This window comes from Homarus americanus, unplaced genomic scaffold, assembly GCF_018991925.1.
Source record: "Homarus americanus isolate GMGI-L3 unplaced genomic scaffold, GMGI_Hamer_2.0 scaffold30768, whole genome shotgun sequence".
NCBI lineage: Eukaryota > Metazoa > Arthropoda > Malacostraca > Decapoda > Nephropidae > Homarus > Homarus americanus.
This window is the reverse complement of record NW_024746690.1, coordinates 233,776-256,278: the sequence shown is the minus strand read 5'-3', so window position 1 is coordinate 256,278 and position 22,503 is coordinate 233,776. Positions and strand designations below refer to the sequence as shown.

General features: G+C 42.9%; 1 protein-coding gene across 2 annotated transcripts in view; it reads left to right on the top strand.

Moving 5' to 3' along the window:
* The window catches only part of LOC121879400 (protein piccolo-like), a 56,529-nt gene that overhangs the window by 20,103 nt on the left and 13,923 nt on the right, over nt 1–22,503 (top strand). For both annotated transcript variants that reach the window (XM_042386020.1, XM_042386021.1), the window contains exon 3: nt 3,150–3,182. The gene's annotated coding sequence lies outside the window, so the exon portion shown is untranslated. The remainder of the gene's footprint in view (nt 1–3,149; nt 3,183–22,503) is intronic.

The following is a 22,503-nucleotide window of genomic DNA, read 5'->3' as shown; positions in this document are numbered from 1 at the left end:
CCATCACCATTATCCCACACCACCATCACCACTATCCCACACTACCATCACTACTATCCCACACCCCCATCACCACTATCCCACACCCATCACCACTATCCCACACCCCCATCACCACTATCCCACACTACCATCACCACTATCCCACACTCCCATCACCACTATTCCACACCCCCATCACCACTATCCCACACTACCATCACACTATCCTACACTACTGACGTCTAATGAGCCAGATAGGTGACCACGGGGACGGGTACATGATCTCTCACTAACGAACCGTCCAACCTGAGCCATATGTGTGTGTGGGTGTGGTGGTGTGGTGGGTGAGGTGGGTGTGGTGGGTGAGGTTGACGAGTTGATGGGCCAATTGTACTGCCACGTGACCCATCCAGGAAACACCACCACTATCACCATCATCACCATCACCACCACCGCCAACACCATCACCACCACCACCGACACCAACAACATCGCGTCTCACCCATAAACCAGACTCCAATTCCACCTTCTCCTTCCCCCCACCTCCCCCCTCCCCCTGCCCTCCCCCTCCTGCCCCTCCCTCCCGACACTCCACCATCTCCCTCGTTACCAGACAAAACCAAACTCATTATCCAAATTTAACAGCAATTACTATAACGTTGTCTGTTAATGAGAGCTGGACTGCACCTCTAGCCGCCCCGATACCGTAAAATATATCCGGCACCCGTAAAGTCTATCCGGCACCGTCAACTCTATCCGGCACCGTCAAGTCTATCCTGCACCGTAAAGTCTATCCGGCACCGTAAACTTTATCCGGCACCGTAAAGTCTATCCGGCACCGTCAAGTCTATCCGGCACCGTAATGTGTGGCCGGATTAACAGTTTCATGTTCGTTTCTACTCGTATAGTTTAGGGATAAATGTTGAGGGGATTATCTTCTTAGGTTATTTATTCTCGTACAGTAAAGTTGATGTCCAATGTTTACTTATATGGATAGTCTCTCTCTCTCTCTCACCATTTCTCCCTACTTCCCTCCTCTTTCACTACCTCTCCCTCCATCTCCATCCCTCCCTCCCTCCCTTTCCTTCCCTCCCTCCTCTTACCACCTCTCCTTCCCTCACAATCTATCCCTCCCTCTCTCTCCTCTATCTCTCCCTCCCTTTTCCCCTTCTCTGTCTCTCTCCATCCCTACCTGGAACCATCGCCCGCCTGAGAGAGAGAGAGTAGGTGACCACAGGGGGACAGATAAGGTAGCTAGATGAATGACTTGCCGTTACTGGTAATTGCTGAGTCCATGGCGGCGGGAAATGACTCCTAGCTGACGTATATTTTTCTGTTTTATTCTGGGTTATGTAATGGTACTACCACAACCCTCACCACCTCCTCACCAACCACCCCACAACCACCTCCTCACCAACCACCCCACAACCACCTCCGCACCACCAACGCCTCATTGAACGTGATAAAAAATGGGACGCCATCATGTGTGAGTTAATGGCTCAGATAATAGTGGTGAACGTGACGAAAAAAAACGACTATTTATTGAGAGAAAACTATCAGTCGGGGCTTGACGAGAGGACCATTATTTTGGTGCTGGTGAAATGGTCGGTAATGAAGAACGAGCACAACAGTTAGTGGTGACGGCGGGGAGGGGAGGGGGGAGGTCCAGCACAACCTATTATATGGGGAGGAGAGATGGGGAGGATAAGATGGGGAGGATAAATGGAGAGCTATGATATAATGAAGACATAAATGACGTATAACTTACACATAAGACTCACAGATACTTAGTGACATAATGAAGCCAACACGTCTCTTTTCCTGTGCAAAATGTAATCAAAGTTATGAGTCCTTTAGAGTTAACATCCTCGCTTAAATCTAGCGAAAATAGCTATATATTGTGTTATTTTCTCTACAACAGAGAGAGGGTAAACAAAATGAAATCCAACTTACATTGAGAGTCTATTGTTCTTTGTGTTTACCCAGTTGAAAGGTAAACAAAGTGTATACGAACGAACCACTGTAAATCCGGATTCCAACTTGAGTCTGACAAAAAAAGAAAAAGTAAAATGCTGTTAGTGAGACATGACAGAAAAAGGTGGGAGTTTTTACGTCTCCTGCAAAGCTAAATGTAAACAAACTAAACGAACGAGTCACTGTAAATCCGGATTCCTCCTTGGACCTGACCAAATGGACGGTTGATAATTATGATGAATGACGGTGGGTGATGAAGACAGTTAATAATGCAGATGATGATGATGACAAATAGGACGGTCGTGAGTATACTTAAGACAGACTGTTAACAAGAAGACATTTGAGATGTGTTAAGGATCGCGGGAGTAAGATACGAGGAAGGTGACGAGTTATGGTCAGTGAACACGGTAGTAATGTATAATTTGGGGAATAACTGAAACAAAATAAGCCACAGGGTAAACTGAAACGTCTGAAATTACACTAAACTATATAAAACTCCTGAAATAATACATAATTACATATAAAACGTCTGAAATATCAAATAATTATATATAAACGTTTGAAATAACACATAATTACATGAAAAAACGTCTAAGATAACACTAAAATGTCTAACGACGTCTGAAACACGAGATCACATAATAAACATTTGGAATAATTTATATGTTTTGAAAATATCTGAGGTATTACACAGCCTACATAACATAATCTTTAACATAACACATAATTATATAAAAACCGTTTGAAATACATGTAATTGCAAAGAAAACGTCAAATATAACACAGTAAATATAAAAAGGTTGGACATAAACACATAGCTAACGGCATGAACAAAAAATTAAATAACATTGAACTACATAAGAAAAAACGCTCGAAAGAAAACACAACCAGAAAGTCTTGTGAATCCCTCTTAAGAATCCATGTATCTTTTGTCCCTCTTAAGAATCCATGTATCTTTTGTCCCTCTTATGTATCAATGTATCTTCTGTCCCTCTTAAGAACATGTATCTTTTGTCCCTGTTAAGAATCCATGTATCTTTTGTCCTCTTAAGAATCCATGTATCTTCTGTCCCTCTTAAGAATCCATGTATCTTTTGTCCCTCTTAAGAATCCATGTATCTTTTGTCCCTCTTATGTATCAATGAATGTAAGTTACTCCCTTCTTGCCCTAACACGGTCTTTTCTTTTCACAGGGAGTTGGTGAACCTCAGAGCGGCAGCATCAAGGTGGGTGTACAGTGAGTGTAGGTGTACAGTGTGGGTTTGGGTGTACACAGTGTGGTTTACATTGTGAGTGTAGGTGTACAGTGTGGGTTTGGGTGTACACAGTGTGGTTTACATTGTGAGTGTAGGTGTACAGTGTGGGTTTGGGTATACACAGTGTGGTTTACATTGTGAGTGTAGGTGTACAGTGTGGGTTTGGGTGTACACAGTGTGGTTTACATTGTGAGTGTAGGTGTACAGTGTGGGTTTGGGTGTACACAGTGTGGGTTTGGGTGTACACAGTGTGGGTTTGGGTGTACAGTGTGGGTTTGGGTGTACACAGTGTGGTTTACATTGTGAGTGTAGGTGTACAGTGTGGGTTTGGGTGTACACAGTGTGGGTGTCTGTGTTGTACCGAGAGCAGTTTGTAGATGTTCTTACACTTTCAAACAAGAGACAATATGACGCAAAATCGTTAAATGTTAATAAAAGAGAAAAGAATAAAACAATATGACGCAAAACGAATAAATGTTAACCAGAGAAGAATAAGACAATGTTAAATAATGGTACCGACCGTCAATGACCCTGAGACTGGGTTAAAGTGACCGAACTCTTCCTTGTTGTAGTCACAGGACAAGTTTACCCAACATATCACCCTCCCTCGATAGATAGATAGATAGATAGATAGATAGATAGATAGATAGATAGATAGATAGATAGATAGATAGATAGATAGATAGATAAATAACACTATGTACTTCACTATGTCAGGTTCCTCCAGTGATTGATATTTTTTTTTTTAACAAACAAAACTTTTTTTGGATTTATTGTTGAAAAAACTCGCCAAAACACACACTGTATTTGTCTATGCTACACGTGTACCTAGATATTATACCCATGGTGTGTTTAGTTGTCTGTACACACTCGTAAGTTTTCGTGGTGTTACTGGTTAAACACACACACACACACACACACACACATGTGAGGATGCACCCTTTAACCAACCAATCAAAATTGAGATTTGGTACGCGTTATGTGGTACTGTGACGTCACACGTGTCACCCTCCATGTGTTACTGTGGCGTCATGACAGGTAGGTCACCCTCCATGTGTGTTCCCTGTGTTAAGGTGGCAGGTGAGGCAGCCAGCCGTCATACGTCCATCAGGCAGGGGTCAAACTTTCACCCCGCCACACCCATCCTCACACCACCACCAACTACTACCACCACCACCACAACCACCACCACCACCACAACCACTACTACTACCACCACCACCACCACTATTACCACTGTTACCACACCCATCCTCACACCACCACCAACTACTACTACCACTACCACAACCACTACTACATACTACTACCACTGTTACACACACCACCACTACTACTACCTTACCATTTATTACCACACTGTTACACACCCATCCTCACACCACCACCAACTACTACCACCACTATTACCACCACCACCAACTACTACCACCACCACTACTACTACCACCACCACCACCACCACCACCACTATTCACCGTTACCACACCCATCCCACCACCACAACTACTTACCCACCACCACCACCACTATTACCACCACCACCACCACTATTACCACCACCACCAACTACTACCACCACTATTACCACCACCACCAACAACACCACCACCACCACAACTACTACTTACTACTACTACTACTACCACCGTTACCACAACACCACCACTACTACTTACCACCACCACCACCACAACACTACTACTACTACTACCACCGTTACCAATAATAATCACCACTACTACCACCACCACCACCACACCACTCCACCACTACTACTACTACCACCGTTACCACACACCACCACTACTACCACCACCACCACTATTACCACCCCTGCTAGTACCACCATCACTACTACCATCACCACTACTACCACAACTATTAGCACGACCATTGCCACACCCAACCTCAATCCACCACTATTACCACCCCTGCTAGTACCACCATCACTACCACAATCACTACTACCATCATCACTACTACCACTACTACTACCACTACTACTACCACTACTATCACCACCACCACCACACCCACCACCACTTACCACACCCTACCTGTTAACCCACGATATATAGGTCAGTCATTAGAATAAAAAAACACTATATATTGCTACTCTACTCCATAGGACACACCCTATAGCTGTTTACATGACACTATAACATCATTATATATTGTATATTCCATTACCACACCATATATAACACCACACAACCTCACCACACCATATATAACACCACACTACCACACCATATAACTTCACAAACACACACTCACTCACCATCAAACTCTCTCTCTCTCTCTCTCTCTCTCTCTCTCTCGTAGGTTTGCTTAATGTCTGAAGGGATGTTCTGTGAGCCGGTGAGCTGTTACACCTTAATAATCTTCTCAGAGGATCAGTGTTCCTCCCTATAGCGAAACATCGAAAATGAATTTGTTTTTGATTTTTGTTTTTTTGGTGCTGTTGGGTCTGTAACGTGTGTGTGTGTGTACAATACGTGATAGTGAAGTTATATATTGGAAAAACAATACAACAACATTCATATATGCAACACACACACATACACACACACACACACACACACACACACACGTAAATATAAAGAACTAAGTACACGTCAAGACTGTACAAAGCTCCTCAGAAGATCTAATTCTTCTCACTGACACAACCTGATTTACATACTCCGCCTTCTGCTCCGCCTCCTGCCTCCTGCTCTGCCTCCTGCTCCCCCTCCTGCCTCCTCCTCCTCCTGCCTCCTCCTCCTCTGCCCTCTTCCTCCTTCTCTGCCTTCTTCCTTCTCTGCCCTTCTCCTCCTTCTTTTCTTTCTCTGCCCTCCTTTTTCTCACCCCTCTGCCCTCTTTCTACCTGTGCTCTCCTCCTCCCCCTTCTCCAACTCCTCTTCCCCCCTCCCCTCCTCTCCTCCTCCCCTCCTTTCTCTCCCCGGCCTCTTCCTCTTCCTCCTCCCCTCTTCTCCCTCCTCCTCTTCCTCCTCCCCCTCCTCCTCCTCTTCCTCCCCGGCCTCTTCCTCTTCCTCCTCCTTCTACACAAACTTCTCCTCAAACCATAACCTATATTAACATTATGCATCGAGGTCTGTCTAGGGTCACTACGTGTACTGTATATTTAATTTATCTTTATTATTTCGTGTGTCTCCTGTCGCTGCTGGTGTGTGTGTGTGTGTGTGTGTGTGTTCTCAGTCATCTCATACGATCACAGTAATAGGTACAAACAGTGAGTTACGACCTACTATATTGTATCTCCAGGGCAAATAGTGGACGCTGGCTCCTCCTTACACGAGCTGGAGCTGCTACAGAGAGGAACCACATTGGAGTGTTTAGAGGAAATCACAGAAATATGTGTAATCTCCGAGACTAAATTGGTGTCTGTCTTTGTACTGTAGTTTATGTGAGTCTTGGGCCGGTTATCATGGTATTTACAACTTACTAAAAAAACACAACTGCCGGATCTCTTGGTATTTACAACTTACAAAACACACCTGCTGGATCTTATGATATTTACAACAGCAAAGATTCAAGACTCAAAATATTTCCCTCACTCTCTATAAAAACTACCGCAAAGAAAAAAAAACTCCCATATTTCTTCGTTTATCCGGAATTCAATTAACCGGACAATTGGGCCTCAGAACTTCAGATGTTGTATTATTTATGGCGTGTAAAGATGCTGTTTGTCTCTACTTCAACAATTGGTGTCATTCCTTCAAGTGTTCCATTTTCTATCCAGCGAAATTATGGTCCAGAAGTTCCCACCATTTCGTGCTTTAAATTTACGCCTTTATAGTGACGCTTGAACACACACACACACACACACACAGCTGTCTGGCTCAAGGGCCGGTTAACATGGTGTCCAGATTGTCTCAAGACTCTACTGTAATGAGATGTTTTATAGTAGGTTTTGTTATGGTAATTTTTTCATCTTATGTCTTTGAGAATTCAGAGGCTGATGAGTGAAGTGAATGTAGTTGAGGTGTGCTTTCTTTTCTTCCTTGTTCTGTCTGTCTGTCTGTCTGTCTGTCTGCCTAACTGTGGACTTTTTTCACAACTTTATACACACACACACACACACACACACACACACACACAGAAACACACACACACACAGAAACACACTCTCTCTCTCTCTCTATCAATCTTTCTCCATCTCTCTCTTTCCCCGACCAGTCTCACACATAAATCCTGGTAGCTGCCACCCCGCTGATGAAGTTTATATCAATTTACTTCCTATCATGAAATATACAACACTTCCGGCCCCACCTGGTGACTCACATACACACACACACGCACACACACACACACACACACACACACACACACACACACACACACACACACACACACACACACACACACACACACAGGGGTCACCTCGCCTCACTAGTCACTAAAGGACCTGCCCTCCACCAACAGTGCGGCACCACCCAGACCTCCCACACCTACCATACTCCCTCGCTGGTCCCCGCCGGAGATAATGTTGGAAAGTTGTCTGTTCTAAATACAAGGATCTGAGACCATGACTTATTGACCCAGGCAGCGGAAGTTTGTCAATAATAAAATAAAAGTAATATAAATCAATATTTATCGAGTAGTATTGAGGCTTGTGTTATATTATTATACCACACACACACACACACACACCACTTATTATAGGGACATATACTCATAACAGCAAAACAAGGTTCCATAAAACTGTTGATTGTAACTCATCTCTCTCTCTCGTAATGATATGCCACGCGTCACCCTGAGTTACGATAGTGTGTGTATATACCTGTACATCACCGCCACTTATCCACTCCAGAATACAACGACCCCCAAGGCTGTTGTAAACGTCTGTGTGGGAGATACTTAATAATTTTTCACAGCCAACTGGAGAGAATGTAAATCGTAAGTCGTAAAGGAACAGATGTTATAGGTTGAGATTCCTCCTGTCGTGTTTATCCATCTCTGGGGGAGGGGGGAAGAGGAGTCGGTATCATCCATCAGTGTTGGATTATGACTCTCCTGCTGGGGAAGTTCTCAGCGATAACTGGGTGTATAATATAGATGTCTCGGTGTGTAATATAGTAAATAGTATAGACGAGCCGCGGATGATATTGTTGTATGTCTCTCACAGGAGGAGTATACACCATGTTATCCCTCAGTGTTGAGTTTATCGTCTTTATGGTTCTCTGAGTCATACGGGACACACTTCCTCTGTTTCCCTGAATAAGGATGTAATGTGTTAATGCTGAGAAACGCAATTTTTAGTAGTAGTCTTTTCAGGAGTAACGAGAGAGAAATTTGACGGGAACAGATCGTAATTGCTGTACGGAATGGAGGAAGAGTTGACATTTTTCATCCCAGTTTTTCCTTGTAAAAGAATCTGACGTAACAGAGAGAGAGAGAGAGAGAGAGAGAGAGAGAGAGAGAGAGAGAAGCTTCTTGGAAATGTTTCTATGGGGAACTGGACAACATCTAATTTACATTTGTCACCGAGTAAAAAATATAACTGTCACTCGTATTGTCAATTGCTTGAGTGGGTAATTGAATCTATTTATCTCTGGTGAATAGAACAGATGATATAATTGGTTGTCAGTTCCTCCGTCTCACGTTATAAAGAATTCCATCTCATCCGTCAGTATAGAGAGAGAGAGAGAGAGAGAGAGAGATGATGACGGTGTATAGCTCAGAGTAGATGACATGATAGAGCTACATTACTTAAGTCCCTCCATCACATCCCCCCCAGCGGTGAGTGATGGCGCCATTACAATATTTCCCAGGCAGACTCTAGAGAGCTCGACCATCACCTCTTATAATACACACAACAGCTGATGATGACCACGGTGACGGTGTTAACATGCGGCAGGAAGCATTATTTACCCCCTTACTGACGGTGAATTAAAGTAACAATCAAAATGTCGGTGACAACAAAACGCCGATTTACCATGGGTGTTTTTTTCTCATCAACAACCCTACAATTTTAACTTTATTGTAATCACCGGCGTGTCTCTCTCTCTCTCTCTCTCTCTCTCTATTACCATGTTAAATTAATGTGTTAGTGTATTTTATAACTGTGGGAGAGTTATATATAATACTGCTTATACTCACGCTGTCACCGAGGCCCGTCCGTCATAACCTTCCAGCCTCAGTGTTTGCTTGTTTAACTACCTGCTGCCATCTAGACACCTGGATTACTTTTTCCCACGGTCTTACACAGGTGTATTCGTACGCGGCTTGACTTTCTCCCGTGTTTGGATGTTTCGTGAGCTGTTGTGGTGTGTTTGGTCAACGGAGGGTGGGGAGGATGTTTATTCATGTACACGAATACGAACTCATGCATACCTTCATACATAGATTTTCATGTGTGTATACACAAACAAACCGACGCGCAAGTACAGACACGAATGAGAGGTGAACACACACACACACACACACACACACACACAGGTCACGCCTCCAGTCTACACGAAGGATGGATCTCATCACAGCGAGGGTCCCTGAGGCCAATACACCCACCTAACTCCGCCTCCCGAGAACACCTTAAACATCACGAGTAGATTAGGCACCCCTAAGAGGATGCGGGTATAGGTTAAGAGTAAGTAATATCCACGCTTATGGGGGTATGGCTTATATTGATTGGTTCTAGCCTATCATTGCGTTCTTTGTGGTTAGGTTAGGTTAGGTTAGGTTAGATGCTGTAGGGAAGTAAAGCAGATATGCCTATAGACACGACACTGACCAAATGCTATTAACACACGTCGAGTCGGCACGAGCTGAATACCGATTAACCCAGGTGTATGCTAAGAGAGGGGGGGAGTAGAGGAGAGGTATGGGAGGAGGGAGGGAGGGAGGGAGGCCCAGGTGTGAGTTGTACACACCAGGCTCACACTCAACATGATTTAGACGTTACTATGATTTATGCTTCGTACACAGCTCACAAAAGGAGTCATGGGAGGGGAGGGTGGGGTAAGTATCACTGAATTATCGTATATTCTAACTAACGAATCTCAGTTTGATGGGATTTACGTTGAGATTTATGCTGTGATAACTGGTGATGAGGTACACAGCCAGAAGGATACTGTGTGTGTGTCTGGGCCAGTTGAAGGTGAAGCAACAGTAGCCTAAAACACACACCTGACCATCGATGTTGTGGTTGTCATGTTAGCGGGTCCAGGTGTAGTATCGTGTTGTGTATTCTCATGACAAGTTCGAACTGGTTGCTAACAAAATAATGGAAATCGTGCAAAAAAAAAAGAATGTATATTTATCCCTTAAATGTGGTTGTCGTTGGTTTAATAATAACCTGCCCTTTCTCATTTAGTTTTAAAGTATAAGAGAAAGGGACACCAGAAGGCAGGGTGTGTGGGAAGGGGGGGAAGTGTTGCTCGTTTTCAGCAGTAAGTTTAACCCTAACAGTTGAGGCAGACTATAAACCTCAGGGGCAAGACAGCGAGACTTTTACTTTATTAATGTAAGAAACTGAGGTAAGAAATGTACACACACACGCCACCTGTAGCAGCGAGTGAGTGTAACAGTGACACATGTTAGTCATTACTGCATACAGAGAGTCGCTGCTTCTATGATTTTTGTTGTCATACAATTGCCTTAGCGAGGAAACACACCACACGATCATCAACAGTATAAGTCGGTAGAGGGTGATGGTGGAGGGTGGTGGGGGGGGGGAGGTGGGAGAGGGTGGGGAGGAGGGGGTGGGGAGGTGATGGGGGTGGGGAGGTGGAGTGGGTGGGGGAGATGAGGGGGTGGGGAGGTGAGGGGTGGGGGAGGTGAGGGGGTGGGGGAGGTGAGGGGGGACAATGGTTAAAACGATGACTTTTCAAAACACAAATTTACGATTAACAGAGATAATATAAAAGTTTGAAAAATACTTCAGGATAGTAAACCCTTCAAGCCACTTGACTCCCGACTTACAGCTAACTGAGACTGTGGGACAAGGGGAAGTACTGTACGGAGACTCCCGTGGTGGTCAGGGGGAGAGGGTAGGCCAGGAGGAACTAGTCACACTTGGTGCCACACACTCAGTTCCCATCTTATAAGACACTAAGCTTATGGTAAATACCTATATTTACAGAGACATTTTTCAACACTCAAGTGACAGGAGGCGACGTGAGGAGGTAAATATTAAGTTTCCTACAAATACGACACTTGGCGACCCGAGCCTTAAGACTCTTAATACAGACTTTAGAACCACGGGGAGTCTCTCAAGAGACTCACAGTATTATATAACGCGTTGTCTTACCTCTGTGTTGAGTTACCCGGAGTCTATGCATATACACCCTCCCCCCACCTCACCCACCCCCTCACCCACCCCCCTGGAACCAATGATTTAGTGTGTGGGTAAAGTGGAGTTCTCACACACAACCTCACCAGGGGAGGAGGTGTATGTATGTATGTGTGTGTGTGTGTGTGTGCAGTTTTCTCACGACCACCGGCGGAGTATTTATGAGCCTATCGAGACAGTATGATAAGAGAGAGAGAGAGAGTTGGTGAAAGTATTGCCAGGTTGGAATGCTATGGTAGACGTGTGTTGTTGTGTGCCGTGAATCTTTCGTCTCTACACACCGTAATACTTGGTGTAGACACTTGAGTTTTAGAGCCACGTTCCTCGTAAAGCGACTTGACCGAATGAAAGTAAACTAATTCTCATGAATCAATTAATTAATTTAATTTGATGGTAGCACCAGTGCCTGTGTGTGTGTGTGTATGTGTGTGTGTGTGTGTGTGTGTGTGTGTGTGTGTGTGTGTGTGTGTGTTGGTCACTCGCGTCACATTTCCGTGTTTACAGAGTGACCTGATGGATCACCCTGCTATCATATTAGACTATAAAGATATGTGTTGACAGAAGGTGTTGTGTGTGGTGATGTGTTTGTGAAGGTGTGGAAGAGTTTTGGTTTTAGATGTCAGTGAAAGAACGATTGAGAGAATGAAAGAAAAAAGAACGAAAGAAAGAAAGATGATTGATAGAAAGGTAAGAAGAAAGAAAATAACGAAGAATGAAAGAAAGAAAATAAGAAAGAATGAAAAAAAAAGAAAATAAGAAAGAATGAAAGAAAGAAAACAAGATAGAATGAAAGGGAGAAATAAAACGTCAAATAAAATAGATCACTAAACACCTTTATATACAGTAAACCCCTAAATCCATATAATACACTTACAGACACAAATACTTCCCTGTAACAACAAATACAAGATATATAAATCACCCCTTCATATACCGACACAAGTAAACATCTTTTTAACTCAATCGATTGGACAATTTTTTTCAATCTCCTCAATCCCATCCACTTCCTTTCCTCCCTCGTGATTGGCTAACTAGTTCCATCCACTTCCTTTCCTCCCTCGTGATTGGCTAACTAGTCCCATCCACTTCCTTTCCTACCTCATGATTGGCTAACTAGTCCCATCCACTTCCTTTCCTCCTCTATTAACTAGTCCCATCCACTTCCTTTTCCTCCCTCGAGATTGGCTAACTAGTCCCATCCACTTCCTTTCCTCCCCGTGATTGGCTAACTAGTCCCATCCACTTCCTTTCCTCCCTCGTGATTGGCTAACTAGTTCCATCCACTTCCTTTCCTCCCTCGTGATTGGCTAACTAGTCCCATCCACTTCCTTTCCTACCTCATGATTGGCTAACTAGTTTATGTACACTACTTTATCTTGTTACAACTGTCAAAACATAAGACTCACGATCATACAAGAGGTGACATCGAATCCAGGATAAGTTACTACGATTGTGAGGGAAGCGACGTAAAGGAAACGGTGAAATCAGGGTAATTTATGATGTAATGAAGAGGATAGTGGTGCTTAATCATGCTGTGTGGGAGGGATGGAGGGAGGGAAAATGCTAGATATATTGTGTGTCTTACAGTGCACTCAGTACACGCCATCACACGCCATCACACGGCTTGATTACCTTTCTTTCTGCCGCCACGTTCCCATGCTGCTACCATTACTACCACACACCTTATTACCATCACTACTACCACTACCCCACACTACCACCCACCATTGCTACCACACACATGCTCCTTCCCCTACCACCACTCTCCTCACCCACCCATTCCCCCCACCACTGCAGTGCTCCTACACGCCAACTCCCCCTACAACCCTCACCTCCACACACCACCACCCCTACACCACAACTTCCCCCCCACCACCACCCCTACACTCCAACTCCCTTCCCCCACCACTCCCACCCACCACCCACACCCACCACCCACACACGCTAACTCCCCCAGTAATTTGTCCTCCCATTATTCACACAACAAATCGTGAGAACATCAAGATATTATTTAACCTTATGAGGGAAAACGAACATATTTTTGTATTTCTTTCATGTAACACAACTGAATTATGTTATTATGGCGAGGTTTTTTTTTTATCTCTACTGATGTGACGATTTATTTTTGTTCTCTTATTTATTGTTAGTTGCTGTTAGGTTAATAATTCTACTTAAGACAATAAACAACCAGTATCTTCAGTTTTATTCAAGGTAATTTGGTCAGATTTATTTATTTATCTATTATTCATCAGTACTGTGTTGGTCTTTGTAGCTTAACAGTAATTTCAATATTTTTTTTTTCTTATCTGAGCAAATCATTTAGTTGTGTCTTTCATTCTATTTTAGTTTAGTTCATAGTTTTTCGCTTTATTTTGGGCTAGAAATTGATGGACTATTTATATACATCACTCTGGATCAAACATCACAGGATGAAAGGATTCACCCTATTACTATGAGTTTATACCTTAATTAGGGGGAGGGGGTTATGTAAGTTACGGTACAAATGAAGCACTATAGTGGGCCAGTGTTGACAGTGAGAATAAATCGGACTCATTCGCCACCGCCTCACGTAGCCATCATTATATGCCATGTCAACTCGCATTCCGCCACACTATTAATTACACAAGTTTTCTCACGGTTATGTTTCGCTGTTGACTTCCTTCCCGCCTAATCTTACTGACACACACACACACACACACACACACACACACACACACACACACACACACAGGTCAATCCTCCCTCATAAACCCCGGTATATCGACATTTTTTCCTCCTCTGCTTCTCTATCTGCGTATGTATAATCAAGACGCTCGTGAATGATCTCTCTGTCTCTCTCCGATAGTGGGCCACGCACAGACAGACATCTTCTTGTCAGCATCATCATCTTCTCTCTCTCACACACACACACACACACACACACACACACACACACACACAACCGCCTCCATCAATGTCTTGCTGTATATTTCTCACGCCAAATTTATCAAAACAAATTTCCCGGAATATCCTTCTCCCCGGGGGTCGCTCTCGGTAATGTTGGGAACTGTAGTCACCTTGTTCACACTTCTGGCGACAAACACGTGGCCTATATTGTGGTGTGCTGTTAACATTGGGGTTGGAGGATCGTCTCGTCTTTTACCATTTAATTTAACCTACTTGATTGGGGGACATGACTAAGGGGGTATGGAGGGGGCAGGGTAGAGTTGGTTGAACCTGGTTGAATCTTGTATACTCGTATCTGTGAGTCTAGACGAGGTTATGTTTGTTGGGGCGTTATGGTAGGTCAGTCCTTGGTGTGTGTGTGTGTGTGTGTGTGTGTGTGGTTTAGGTATTGTTTTCGGGTCAGGAATATGTTTACTGGGATGCTATGGTAAGTGTGGTCGAGGATGCTACATATAGGGTCAGTTCTCAACGAATCTGGTCGAACATTTAAATCTGGTCAAGTAAAAGTTTAACTGAAACACGACAGCAGTTAACTAAGCCTTGACATGTCTAGTCGAGTCTGGTCGAGGAACATCGGATATACTTCACATGATCAAGTCCTAAACTGATCTGGTCGAACTTGGCTGAATACTGATCGAAGATGTGGTTTATGTCTTGGCTAGCTTGGTCGAATCTGGTTAAACCTGGTTGAACCTTTAAACCAGTAAGTGAGGTCGAGCGAAAGTTGACTGGATCACACGAGGCTCGCCCTTTGACAAACTTTGTAGAGAAACCTTAGAATAGAGCGTGTGGAATGATGGTCTAAGACAGTGGAAAGACAGTGAGAAAATCGTTCACTCAACCAATATCGCGATTTATTTAACGATACATAAATAAATAACTAAATAAATAAACAAATTGATAAAAATGATAAACATATAAACGTAAATTGACAAGTAAAAACAGTATACATGAATAAATAAATAAATAAAAATATATTAAAAATTAATAAAAAAATAAACAGATGACTAAATATAACAATAAACAGGAAATATATAAAAGAATGAACAGATACATAAATTAAAAATGTGTAGACAATAATATAACGAAACTGACAGATGAACAAAGGCTTATGTAAGGAAGTACAGACAGAAAACGGAGAAAAGTAAAATGAGACGGAGGTAAAATTATTTCAGATTGTATCCTCAGCATTTCCTTCACTGCAGTAAGGTATAATCAAGGCGGATTCTGGTGGGGATTTCCTCCATAAGTCACAAAAGTACAATAGTTGTGGTTGACGAGAAAAAAATAAATTGGTTGGGTCCATAAAATTGGGCTCACTTAGGTAATAGGGACACACACACACACACACACACACACACACACACACACACACACTATACCGTAAAAATACACAAGGAGAAAAAGTTTATTCTGTATAAGTAAAACAAAACTATGACAGAGAACATGGAATAAATTACGGGGATGAACTACAATAAACCAGAGAGAGCAGCCTAATACAAGCCTTTCCATAAAGAGTTTGTTGATGAAAGTTACTCAATAAATGTCGAACGATAATGTATATTTCTCACACGTAACCTCGGCAATAATTTTCCTTCAACCAATAAGAATTAAAAGAATTCCATTAACAACACTGATTTTTTCTTACGTAAATTTACAATATATAAACACAGGGAAACATCCTCTGACTCGTGATCATTCTAATAATTAAAAAAAAAAAAAAAATTGAAAATAGGAAAAAATTATGGTTTGTCACATTTCCCCTAGTTATCAACAGGTCATGACTAACGTAAGGATAATTCCCTACCCATGTGGTCTTTTCAATTTAACTTCAACCATTTCCTATTAATATTGGTACTAATTAGTCAAATGAGGGCGGACCAGCATAAGATAAATTATTATATATTTTGTCTTTAAATTACAATATTGGTCATAAGTCAAAAAAGAATGACTATATATATTTATAAAACGTGATCAAAACAAAATTCGCTGTTCACATGCACACACCGTCACTGGCTCTTGATGACCAAGTTTGGTGTTGGTCGGCTTTCTAGTTCTTGGGGAACTGAATACACAAGATATATAAACTTCACGGACTGGCGGACGGTACGGATGGGCGGACGGGCGAACGGACAGTCGGATGGACAACGCCCTTCACTATATCAAGACTGGGAGGAGGATAATATGGCAATAACATCTAGTTAAAAAAAAAATATATATATAGTAAATAAATACAGTTAAAGAGTGATCAAAATTCCAATTATGGCAAAACTCCCCCACAAAAAAATTGTGTTTATATGGCAAAAAATATGACGAGAAACGAGAAAAGCGCCAAAAAACGAGTGACAAAATATACGGCAAAATCTATGACGAAAACACAAAAATTACCCGAAGAAAATATACAATACATAGAAATAGTCTTACAATAATACAATGGAAAATACGAGGCTGGTGAATCACACAAGCTGGAGGGAGATAAGAAGAACCAGGTGAGAGGGAGGAGGGAAGGAGGAGAGAGGAAGGGAAGGAAAGGAAAATGAAGGAGAAAGAGGAGGAAAGGAAGGGAAGGGAAAAGGAGGATAGAGGAAGGGAAGGAGAGAGGAGGAAGGGAAGAGAGCGAGCGAGGGAGGGAAGGAGAGAGGGAGGGAAGGAGGAGCAGGTTCAGGTCGTGCTTCAAGACGGAGGGAACAACTGAAGCACTCACACAGGTAGACCCATCATCACCCTCCCTGTTCCTCTCAGCTGATCGACAGGTGTGGGAGATCTACCTGACACACTACTACCTGATTGATAGAAGGGAGTGAGAGAAGGAGAGGGAGGCTAGAGGAAGGGAGAAGGTAGCTCCTGTTCTCCCTTTCCCTCTCCCTCCCATAGCCGTTCTCCCTCTTTCACTCTCCCTCCCCCCTAGCCCTCCCCTTCCTCCACTCCCTCCTTCCCCTCGCCCTCCTATCCTCCCCAAGTCCTACCCTCCCTTCCTCCCCTACCCCCCTCCCTCCTGCTACCAAGATGGGGTGGTCGACTAGCAGTATTACACGTTGTGATTGACATTATCTAGAGAGTGAGATTTGTGGGTCATATATCTCGTTCTGTCTGTGTGTGTGTGTGTGTGTGTGTGTGTGTGTGTGTGTGTGTGTGTGTGGCTACTGTAAGTTATCTTTGTTTTATTATGGCGCCGCCCGTCATCACTTGTCTAGTAGTCCCCACAAACAAGCTCCGTCCTCACCAGCCGTCACCACCACCAGCCGTCATCACCACCAGCCGTCATCACCACCACCACCACCACCAGCCGTCACCACTCGCCTTCATCATCACCACCACAAACCACCATCACCAGCCATCACCAGCCATCATCACCATCACCACCAGCCGTCATCACCAACAGCCGCCTCGTTTCATTCCGTTTCCAAATTACGGGGTAGGGTCCAGCTCAGGGTTGCCAGCTACTCATTTGTCTCAGTTAACTGACATTTTACTCAATACAGCTTCTCCTTTCACAAATTTCTTCATCATTCATCATCTCACTCTTACCTGATATACTGTTCCATTATTTTTTTTTTACAAAGATTTATCGAAAATATAAAAGTAATATGTTTTTGTTTGGGTCTGTGTTTATGTGGTCAGAATCTGAAATGATCGACAATTATAAACTGAATTTCCTCATCAACAAGAGTAATACAAGTAAGAATTGGGTCAACTAATTCATCACCACAGAGAATATAACAACACCACCTCCCCTAAGGCTAATGATTAAAATGGTCGTCAATTACATTTTTTTTTAGTATTGTTTTAAAATAATCAAAAATATATATGTAATATGACTTAAATTTCTTAGTTTATATAGTCAACATCTGAGTGAATTAACTGACTTACTCGGAAACAATTAGTGAAAATACCGGTACAGAAAAGGTTTAAGTGCAGATAAAACAAAATAAAACACCACACGAATAAATCCCCTGAGACAATTTCTTTAAAACGTACATAAAAAAGACAGCATAAGTCTTGACCTGTTGCTGTTAATGGCTGACCTATTGCTGTTAACGATTGATGTATTGCTGTTAATGGCTTTCCTACTGCTGTAATGAGGTGTTCAAAGCTGATCCACTGCTGTAAAAAGGCGTTCTACCGCTGTTAAGGACTGACTTGCTACTGTTAAAGGCTGACCTACTGCTGTTAAAGGCTAACCTACTGCTGTTAGAAGGGTGAACTATCGCTGTGAAGGCTCCCTCACCACCCGTCACAGGTGAACCCCGTCGACTACCGAAGGGGAAAAACACGTCGACTCGTAGATCAGATCAAATTGGTGGTTATTATCCACTGTACTGTGTTATCTGCGTGTTAAAGCTTGCATGCATTGTCGGGCAGGTTGACGGCGATGATCTTCAGACGACCTTGAGAGAGAGAGAGAGACACTCAAACACTCAGGCTGTATTCTAACTTACGTGGTAAGGAATACATCATAATTCACTCTTGTGCGATAAATGAAATCCTTATAATATAATCTAACCTAACCTAACCTACAACTACTTTGCTGTCACTCGTAATCGCGAATGATGATCATCCAGCTATGATAAAATGATATGAGTTATTAAGGATGTCACCTTCGTTGGTGAGCTCTGAGGTGACTCGAGAAGCCGATTCGGGACCGGCAGGGCCGTCCACATATGTTGCACGTGTGGTGGGCTACATCTACTGCAGGAGGGGCGGCGGCAGCGTCTTTCCGTCGTTGGCGATTGTCTGCCTTGGTTTGCAGTCGGTCTAACTCGAAAGTATTGACACCTTCGTATGTGGTGCTCCTCCAAGCGTTACGGTGTGGAGTGATCGTCTCCCAGGTGAGGGGGTCGATTTGGCACTTTTATAAGTTTGTCTTAAGACTATCCTTATACCTTTTCAGTTGCCCGCCGGCATTACGTTTACTATTCGTTAGGTGACTGTAAAATAGTTGCTTTAGCAGTCTACTGTCGTCCATACGGGTAACATGGCCTGTCCAACGTAGTTTGACTAACCTAACCTATACCAAACCTAACCAAAGCTAACCTAGCATATAGTTAATGAGTTCAAAATTTACACGATGCTGTTTTTGGAACGTGTGTGTGTGTGTGTGTGTGTGTGTGTGTGTGTACTACTGAACCAAGGACTAGGTCGGACTCAACGATTCGCCCCGAAGGACTCAAGCAGGTCAGGTCACCGCAATAACCACCACAACACGGAGGAACATTATCCAAATATGGTAAAATTGTAGATTGTTCAGCCAAACTCTGTATTTCACCTTTTTTTGCGGATTATCGACTACAGTGTTTAGTTCACAATTATACACCTGGAGTAAATGCCTCGATAAAACTTAAAGATATACAACAGGTTAAGTGAAAGAGAAAATGTAAAAAGAATGAGAGAGAGAGAGAGAGAGAGAGAGAGAGAGAGAGAGAGAACAAAAATCTATCGTTTCTCCTAGAGCAAAAATAGACGAAAAAACAATAACAAAAGAAACTACGATTAAGGGATAAATAATCAAACTATCTTTATCGTAAACTAGACTTATCAACCATGTTAGTGAACTATAGATAACAAAACTCTCTATGGATCACATCTTCGAGTAAAAACAAAAGAGCAACGATTTAGGAATAAGGAAAAGAATTACCTAAGTCATATCGCAAAATGGACGCTTTAATACTGAGGGCGAAGTATAGATGAAAAAACACATTATCATGGAGCGAAAATAGATGGTGATAAAGACGAAACCCAAGACAAGAGAAGGGTTATGCACCACACACACACAGTAGTTGATTGGTGCCTGGGTGGAGGTGTTGCTTCATGTTTTAATGTATAAGATTGGCTGTAGGAGAACGTTCATGTGTCGACCACTGTAGGTAATCATTATATACCTTTTGTTTAGTTTTTCTTTAGTGTTGCTTGCATAATGTAAGATCCCTGTGTTGTTAGTGGTGGTGTTTTGTGTGAGTGTGTCCTTACTCGTCTCCCTCACTCGTCTCACTCACTCGTCTCACCTCACTCGTCTCTTCACACGATACCACTGTTACACTTTCACTATATTATCACCTCCTTAGGCCACACACACACACACACACTTCACCACTCACGCCTTCACCAAAAAACGAACTACTCATCCTCACCACACACCCTCACCACTCACACCCTCACTCACACCCTCACCACTCACACCCTCACCACACACACCCTCACCACACACACCCTCACCACTCAACACATACAGAAGAAGCCCAACAGTACAGCCACTTCTACTCCGACCACTGAACACTAATGACCACTTGTTAACGTGGAATAACAGGGTAATTCAGTTAATAAGACGTGTGTGTGTGTGTGTGTGTGTGTGTGTGTGTGTGTGTGTTAAGGCTATCTGAACTGGCTCCCCTAAGCTACAACACAAACATGGAATATTCTCAAAGCTTACGATGCCAAGGTCTCTCCAAGGATAGATTAGATTCCTCTATTGACTTATATCGTGTGAATGTAACTAAATGTCTTACCACACCAACATAAATATCCAATGATTCTGACGCTGTTTCTTGTCTCTTAGGAGGAGATTTAAGAACGAATCTAACTGGTTTATTTACAATCCCAGATGCATAGATGGTGGGACCTTAATTAGACTGTGACTGTACTGTAACTGTTATAGTAAACTGTAAGACGAGTGGTGGTGGAATTTCCTTTTTTTTTTTAATTGACTTTAAAATTTTAGATCATTTCTCCTTCTCATCTCCTTCCATTCATCTTTGTCTCGTTCCCCATCAGAGAGCGAGTCACTCACCCACTCTTGGTATTATTTTCCTTTGGTAGGTTTGGCTTTCTATGACGACAGATCTACCTGAAGTGTGATTTATGAATAAGAAAAAAATGCTAAAGGTTGTGGTCACGGGAGAGTGAAGAGATGCGAGTAAGACAGTAAAGAATTAGTGTTTGTATATCTGTAAGGGAGTTGGAACCTCTCTCTCTCTCTCTCTCTCTCTTCATACACACACACCTGAGAACGACTGAGAAACAATACAAGAAGAAAGAGAAACAGAGAAAGAGTTAAGAACCAGTGTTTATATCTATGAGCTCAGTAAAACCCTGGGAAATTAGTAGGGGGGGACTCAGAATTATCATGATGCTTATAATGTGAAGAAGACCACCAACACCACTAATACTACCACAACTACACCAATGACTACCACACACCACCACTACCACCACACCACCCCACTACCACCACAATCTCAACCACCACCACACACCAACCACTACCACCACTTACCACCACTACTACCACACCACCACCACTTTCACCACACCACCACCACTACCACAACCAACCACCACACCACCACCACCACTACTACCAATTACCACCTCACTACTACCACACCACCACCAATAATAATAATTCACCACCACTACCACACCACCACCACCACTACTACCACACCACCACTACTACCACACCACCACCACCACCACCACACCACCACCACCAAACAAACAGGTCACTCAGAGTTCTAAACAGGTCACTCAGAGTTCTAAACAGGTCACTCAAAGCACCTAACAAATAAGTCACTCAAGTCATAATTCAACTAAAAAGATGCAAAACTTCAAACTCGCGTCACTCTTCTGCAAATTCTACCCCTCCCCTCCCCTCCCCATCAAATACTACGTCACTTAATTCTGTGAGTAACCGGAAATTCCCAGCTCATTAGAATTATCCGGACAGCTGACGGTAACGCTCGACAGGTACAACCAATTTCCTTAATTAGAAAATCTTACCTTGGGGAGAATGTTGATATCATATATGTCTAGTTAATTGTGATCCGGGAATATATGTGGGAGGCGGAATCTGCTGTGGTCGAATTTAATTTACTTAGGTATTGTATATGTTTACTTTTTTCGGTCTGATTTGTTTGTCGATCGGTCGTGTGTGTGTGTGTGTGTGTGTGTGTGTGTGTGTGTGATGTGGGAATGTATAGGATAGCTGAACCTTGATAGCTTAATAACATCATCAAGGGAGCACATATATACACACTTGGTTCATCCAGTATT